The following is an 8,061-nucleotide window of genomic DNA, read 5'->3' as shown; positions in this document are numbered from 1 at the left end:
CTCCCATGCACTAAGGGCACTGACGGTGCAGAGCGATTGGGGCTGGCGCCAGCAGCAGGTGTGAGCGGTGGTTCTGGCGCCAGTGGCAGGTGCAAGTGGGGCTGGTGCTGGCAGTGGGTGCGAGCAGGGCCATCACCGGCAGCAGGTGTGAGAAGCGGCTGCTGGTCCTGATCGCCTCTCAGGAGCAGGGGGAGGTGGAGAGCCCTCAGGGGTGATCGGGGCCAACAGCCGCTGCTCATACCCACTGACACTGTCAAGTGATCCGGGCAGTGCTGGGTGCAGCAGTGGGTGCCGGCAGCAGATGTGAGAGCCAGGCAGGACTGCAGCTCACAGGAGCAAAGAATTTTCAGTAACTAGGCTCGCCTCGATGACAGTGACCTGCCTTGGTCTGGCGACCCCCGCTCACCTGATTCACCATCCCACTGCCATAACACCTGCCATGTCCATGCACGCTCCCTGGTGGTCAGCGCACATCATAGTGACCAGTTGTTCGGTTGTTCAGTTGTTCAGTCTATTTGCTTTATTAGGGTTAGATAGATAGATAGATAGATAGATAGATAGATAGATAGATAGATAGATACTAGAGGCTCAGTGCATGGATTTGTGCACCAGTGTGGGTCCCTCAGCCTGGCCAGCACCCTCTTGCAATCTGGGACCCCTCGTGGGATGTCGGACTGCTGGTTTTGGCCCAATTTCTGCAAGCCAGACCTAGGGACTCCACCAGTACATGAATCCATGCACTGGGCCTCTAGTATGCATATAAGATCTTTGATTAATCTCTTCCCACCCTGCCCCTTGCCCCTTTCCCTCTGAGATTCATCAGTCTGTTCCATGTTTCCATGCCTGAGTGTCTGCCCCCTGGTGGTCAGTGCGCATCATAGCTGCTGGTTGAATAGTCGAATGGTCAAACGGTCGAATGGTTGCTTAGGCTTTTATATACATAGATATCACTAAGATGATACTGACTAGCCATCAATATTAGGTGCTTCAGGTTGTTTTGTGGAAGTGATGGCAGATTTGCATTGTCCACTTTGTCTACTCATAATTTTCCAACATGGTTCCCTGGAAAGAATGGGCATTCATTTAAGTGAGTGTTTTTTAGAGCTGGGGGTGAAGTTTGGGTCATTGAATAAAACAATGGTTCTTAAATTTTGCTGCCTATAGGTATCACATAGGAAACAAAAAAATATTGGTGTCTAAGTCATACCTCTTACCAATTAAATCCAAATTTCTGGGTAAAGGACCCAAGGATCAGGTTTATTGTTGTTATTTATGTCCATGTGGAATATGGGCCTCTAGTTGTATTTTCTTATAATGTCTTTCTATTTTAGAACAGATTTATTGAAGTATAATCAACATACAAGTTTTGAGATATGCATATACCTAAAACAATCATCACAATAAAGGTAATAAAATATCCATATGTTTCCTCATGCTCTTTTGTCAAGTGTTCCTCTTACCCCTCCCTGCCATCCCCAGCCAACCATCAACCTGCTTGCTGTCACTATAGATTAGTCTGCACTTTCTATAATTGTATATAAGTGGAATTGTAGTTTGTACTCTGGTCTGGCTTCTTTTACTAGAAAGAGGTTGCATGAATCAATGGCTCATTTTTTCTTTTATTACTAAGCAGTATTCCATTGTATGGAAAAACCATAATTTGCTTATCAATCCATTGTTGATAGATATTTGAGTTGTGGCTATTATCAAGAAAGCTACTATAAAATTCATATATAAGGCTTTGTATAGGTGAATGATTTCATTTTTCTTGCACAAACATCTAAGAGTAGAATGGCTTAGTCATATGGTAAGTCTATGTCTAAGTTTTAAGAATCTGAAAAACTGTGTTCCCAAGTGGCTGTACAACTTTACATTTCCCTCAGCAGCATGTAAGAGTTCTAGTTCCTTCACGTCATTGCCAACACTTCATATGGTCACTCTTTTTAATTTTTAGTCATTTCTAATAGATTCATTGTGATTTTAATTTGTGCTTGTCTAATGACTAATGATGTTAGGCATATTTTCATGGGCTTATTTGCTAACCATATACTAGTACATTCTTTGGTAGGATGTTTGTTCAATTTTTTAAAAATTGGGTAATCTGACCTTTTATTATTTGGTCTAAGGTTTTGTTAAATGTATTATAAATACTTGCCTTTTAATATTCTTAACAGTAATTTTTGAAGAACAAAATTTGTGATTTTGATGAAATCCAATTTATTGACTTTTTCTTTTGTGATTTGTGCTTTTGGCAAATGCAAGGTCACTCAAATTTTTCTTGATTCTTATAGTAGTAGTATTGTCTTAGCTTTTATATTTAGCTCTATGATCCATTTTGTATTGTGAGAAAGGACTGAGATTTATTTATTTTGTATTTATTTATTTATATGAATGTCTAATTATTCCAGAGTCCTTCACTGAAAAGATTATCTTTTCCCCCATTGAGTTACCATGGCAACTTTGTTGAAAATAAACTAATTCTATAGATGTGAGTCTGTTTCTGGACTCCATTCTGTTGCGTTGATCTATGTGCCTATTTTTATACCAGTGCCACACTGTCTGGAGTACTGTAGCTTCACAACAAATCTTTAAATCTAGTAGTGTAAGTCCTTCATCGTTATTCTTCTGCCCCCCAAAATCTTTGGCTATTCTGGTTCTTTGTATTTCCATGTAAATTTTAGAGTCAGCTTATCAAATTCTACTGGAAAAAAGAAAGCCTGTTGGAAATTTTGGTTGGCATTGTGTTGAACATATCGATCAAATTTGAAAACATATTTTAATGGTAATGAGTCCCTCAATCTATGATGTTGTATACATCTCCATATATTTAGAATATATTTAATTTATTTCAACAATGCTTTGTCACTGTCAGGGTCCAGATCTTGCATATAATTTTTCAAGTTTATCCTGAAGTATTTCATATTTGTGATGTTACTATAAAAGGTATTTTTACTAAACTTCAATTTCTGATTGTCATTGTAATCATGTACAAAGTATGATAGGTTTTTGTTCATTGCTCTTGTAGTTTATAGCCTTGCTAAAATCACTTATTAGGTCTAATAAGTTTTTGGTAGATTCTATAGAATTTTCTGTGTAGAAATCATGTTATCTTTAAATAAAGACAGCTTTATTTCTTTCATCCCAATATTGACTTCTTTTGTCTAATTTTTCTTGTCTTATTATACTTGCAAGAATCTCCAATACAATGTTGAACAGCAGTTATGAGAGTGCACATCCTTGTATTGTTTCTGATCTTAGGGGAAAGCTTTTGTCTTTTACCATTTATGTATCATATTAACTGTATATTTTGTTTGTTTTTTATAAATGCTCTTATCAGGTTGAGGAAGTTCCTTTCTATTCCTAGCTTGCTGAGACTTTTTATTAGGGATAGATGCTGATTTTTGTCAAATGACTTTTCTGCATCTGTTGAAAGGATTATTGGTTTCCCTGTAATATGATGAATTACACTGATCGATTTTCAAATGTTAAGTCAACCTTGCATTCTTGAGATAAAGCCTATTTGGCTATGTTGCATCATTCTTTTGACATATTATTGGCTTCAATTTGCTAAAATTTACACATTGTTGAATTCAATTTGCTAAAATTTGTAAACTTTTTGCATTTGTATTTATGACTAATATTGGTCCATAATTTTATTTTTTATTGAATTTATTGGGGTGACATTGGTTAATAAAATTATATAGTTTTAATGTTATTTTTTTATAACGTTCTTGTCTTATTTTGGTATCAGGGTAATGCTAGACAGGTAGAATAAGTTGTAAAGTAGTCCTTCCTTTTCAGTCTTTCTGTTAGAGTTTGCATAGAATGTATAGTATTTCTTCCTTGAATGTATGGTAGAAGTCACCGGTTAAGATATCATAGTGGAGTTTTCTTAGTGAGAGAAGAGAGTTTTTAACTACAAATTGAAGTTCTTTCATAGTTTGGGATTTGACCCCCAAAATTTAGAAATATAATAGTTCAGCATTATGATATTTTAAAGTGTGGCCAAGTTTATCTATGGCAGAGGAGAGATACCCTCAGCTGGAATTGAGAAGTTTATAGAAGTATGAAAACAGTTCATATCAACAACACATATATTGAAAGGACAAAGACCATTATGTATTCAGATAGACTGGGGAAGCACATTATGGGCCAGGTTCAAGATTACCTAGCAGGAGATTTCAATACTGAGTACAAATTAGAATCACCTGAGAGCTTAAAAAAATTGATTCATATGTTCATACTAGCATGAGTAAATAAATTAATAGTTAAACAAATGGGAGGAGGGACAGTATTCCCTTACAGATGCACTTAATTAATAAGTGTGGAAGGAATAAGGGAAATAGAAAATTGCTACTAGAACACCACAGTAAGAATTGTTGCAGACAAAAATTCATAGTTTCAGTGTTTGAAGAAAAGTTTGAGAAGAAAAAGGATATTTGCATATTTTCAAACTAGTTTCCCCAAGAAATGTTTAATTACAAAGGTGAAACTAGTAGCAATGCAGTGGAGAAACCCAGAAGATACAACCTCAACCAAATGATTCAGATTAACGTAACCAGAAATAAGACATATCAACATAATGCATTGAGAAGGCACACTACTTCTGTGGTATACTGGCAAAAATGAAAAATCTTGATCTAATAATCAGAAAACAAAATGTTCCCAAATTGAGGAATATTCTACAGTCAGGTTACTAGTACTCTTTTAAAGTGTTAGGTCATGAAAGGCAAAGAAGGAATGGGAGCTGTCACAGGTGGAGAAGACTAAGGGGACATGACAACTAAATGCAATACACAATCCCAGACTGGGATCCTAGAACAGAAAAAGAGCATTTCTTCAAAAACCCGTGAACCTAAATAACATCTGTAGTTTAGTTAAGAGTTTTATACCAATGTTAATTTCTTAGTTTTGATCATTATACTGCAGTTTTGTAAGATATGAAGGTTAGGGGAAGCTGGGTGAGCAGAAACTCTCTGTCCTATTTTTGCAACTTTTCTATAAATCTAAATTTATTACAAAATTAAAAGTTAAAGAAATATTGGCAGTTGCTGGAGCCCTGATGCCTAAACAAGGGAGAAAAGGAGGCCACAAAGGCCATTACAGCAATACATCAGCCCAATGAAGATCAACACACAACTCCAGGCTGAAAAGCAGGAAACCAGGGAAGAAGAGGAACAAGGAGAAGGTGGATATGGGGCTACTGATGACCCCAAAAAGGAGAAGAAATATAGATGCAGATGAGAGTGAGGATGAGGAAGATGAGTACCAGCAAAAGCACAAAGGTGTGCAAGGGCTTATTGACTTCGAGAATTCCAACCAGGTGGCACAGACAGCCAACAAGGTCACACAACTGGACCATTTCATGTTCACTCTGGCGGAAGTAGGCACCATGAAGTCCAAGCCTGAGACTGCCCACCCAACTGGAGAGGCCATGTCCTGGAGCTCTGGTCAGACAGGGATGAATGCCCAACAACAGCCAGCATCAACTGCCAGCCTGTGAGGAGGGGAACTTGAATGACCAGCACAGTAGCTCGTGCAGCTGACTCCAGCTGCAGCTCACACCTTGCTGTGACTTCCTAAGGTACCCATTTGAGAATGGCCCAGCCAAGCCCGTCCTGGATTCCTGATCTACAAAAAACTGCCCCAAGTAAAACAGTTCTTTTAAGGCACTAAGTTTTGTAATAATTTGTGATGCCACAAGTTAACTTGAAGAACATCAGAAAATTTACATAAAACTACTTATTTATTCATCAAATTATATATTTCTGGAACAATTTGTAGGTTTTTTTGTTGTTTGTTTTAAATATAGCTTTATTGATTTCAGAGAGGAAGGGAAAGGGAGAGAGAGATAGAAACATCAATGATGAGAGAGAATCATTGATCGGCTGCCTCCTGCACGCTCCCCACTGGGGATCGAGCCTGCAGCTCCGGCATGTACCCTTGACCGGAATCGAACCCGGGACTCTTTAGTCTGCAGGCCGATGCTCTAGCCACTGAGCCAAACTGGCTCAGGCAATATGTAGGTTTGAGGTCTTCACCAGTTAGGATTACATACAGTCTGCAAAAATTGGTTTACTGTACTGGCCAATTTTTGTCTAATTTAATTGTGTATTCTTGATTTTATATGCATTTATCTAAAAGTAGTCACTGATTAATTGTATTGTTAAGTGGGAGAAAGTCACAGTTTAAATGTCCACAGAAGGGCAGCTGCTTTCAGGGAGGAAACCTGTTTCAATGGGCTGGAGACGTAGGCCCACGTTTTTCTGGCTCCAGCCACCTGTTTCAACTGAGCTAAACAGCCTGTATGCACACATTTTCAATGTAGACGTTAGGAAAGAAATGAAACTAAACTCATTTTGAAAACACAATTTTATGGAGAGAAAAAATTTGAAGGCTCAAATTAGTGTACAGTTATGAACGCAATTTGCAACTGATTTAGGATTTCTTACTGGGGAGCTTTATATTCAAATGGTAAAACATTTGGCACTGCTGATTGCAGCAAGAATCTGAGGCCATGGTGAGAAAGAAGTCCAGCGAGGGCTGACTTCATGAATCTGCATTGTTGAAAAATGATGTAATCTGAGTAAGTCACTGTGCAAATATGGCACATAAACCTTCTGTTCTCAGGGAGTATGTGCTGCATGCTGGGCTCAGGATGTGGTGCCACATACAAAATGGAATGAATTCACTGTTACATGAGAATGTCTCCATGACCCAGTTATTATAATGACTTGACCTGATGAAATTGAACTGATTTTCTGAAACTTACAAACTTCCTTGTCTTTATTGTTTGTCTCCATTTTCTTTTATTCTAATTAAATTAATTGTTAAAAGTAAAAATGGGAGAATCTGGGAAAGGAGGAGGAAGAGGGAAGGTCAATCATTTACCTGAGAGAAAAAAATGAAGGTGTGAGATAACATCAATTTACATTTTTTTCTATCTATACTTTTTTCCTTTTTAAAAAATTTTCCCATCACCATTTATTCCCCGTATACCCTCTTCCACCTCCCCCAACCCCACCCCCATCAATGTAATTCTTAATTAACATATGTTGTAACTGTTCTAAAGAGAATGTAGGTACTTTATATTATTAGGTATCCCAGGGTTGTTGTTTTTTTTTGTGTGTGACATTTCTACTGTTTTGTCTTTCATTTTGAATAAGAATACTTAGTTATATAAATGATGATTTATTAAATGAACTGGTCCTGAGAGGGTATAAATCAGGAAGAACTTTTTTTCCCCCATGATCTTTTATATTTCCCTTCCCAGGAACCAGAGATCCCATTGCTTTTATAGGTATTAATACTTTTAGGTATTAGATCAGTCTTTTCTTTTTTCAGCTATAAAAAAATTTTAATTAAAATTAAAAAGTAGATTAAACTGGCACTCAATTCAAAGGTACCCCTTCTCTCTAAGGCCGGACCCAGACATGGCTCTGCTCTCTGAGGCATTAGAGTAAAAGGAGCAAAGCCTCTCGCCCCCCCACCCTCCCATCCCCCCCCCCCCACACATCTGGCTGTCAGCCCTCTTTGTGGCAGGTGCCCAATGCTTGCCAGGTGAATTGGTGGGTTCTCTGGGGAGGCTCCTCTGGGGATGTCCATGCTGCAGTTCCCTTACACAGGTGAGGCTTCCTCTGGTTCACCTCTCTGAACCCCACTCCTCTCCTGATACAGAGGCACACCCCTGGGATTTCCTCCACCTGGTGGGTAGTCTTCTCCTTTGGGACCCTTTGAAGATGGCTAGAGCCTGGCTGCTTACTGGAACTTCCACTTGTCCTAAAAAAAACCCCTGGAAATTCAGGTCACCCAACTGCCGCCTCATCTCCTCACCCTCTGTTACAGATTCCTCCCCGGCCTCTCCTCCTCAGGGTCTCTAAAGAGAGGCAGCCTCTATGTCTGCTTCATGTAGAGCCCCATATCTTGTTACATTGAAATGTGAACACAATTAAACAGCAATAGACAGTGAACAATGCAGTTGGTGAGCAAATCTCAAATGTTAGCTTCTATGTAATTCACACCTATAGTAATTTATATGCTACTTCCCTTTCTATGACCTTT

At 38.6% G+C, this 8,061-nt stretch overlaps 1 pseudogene; it reads left to right on the top strand.

Annotated features, from left to right (window-relative positions):
* Window positions 1-5,062: 5,062 nt before the first annotated feature.
* LOC129150639 (28 kDa heat- and acid-stable phosphoprotein-like) lies at window positions 5,063-5,503 on the top strand (annotated as a pseudogene).
* Window positions 5,504-8,061: the final 2,558 nt, after the last annotated feature.

This window comes from Eptesicus fuscus, chromosome 10 (assembly GCF_027574615.1).
Source record: "Eptesicus fuscus isolate TK198812 chromosome 10, DD_ASM_mEF_20220401, whole genome shotgun sequence".
Classification (NCBI taxonomy): Eukaryota; Metazoa; Chordata; class Mammalia; order Chiroptera; family Vespertilionidae; genus Eptesicus; species Eptesicus fuscus.
The sequence above is the reverse complement of the archived record's forward strand: the minus strand, read 5'-3'. Positions and strand labels throughout refer to the sequence as shown.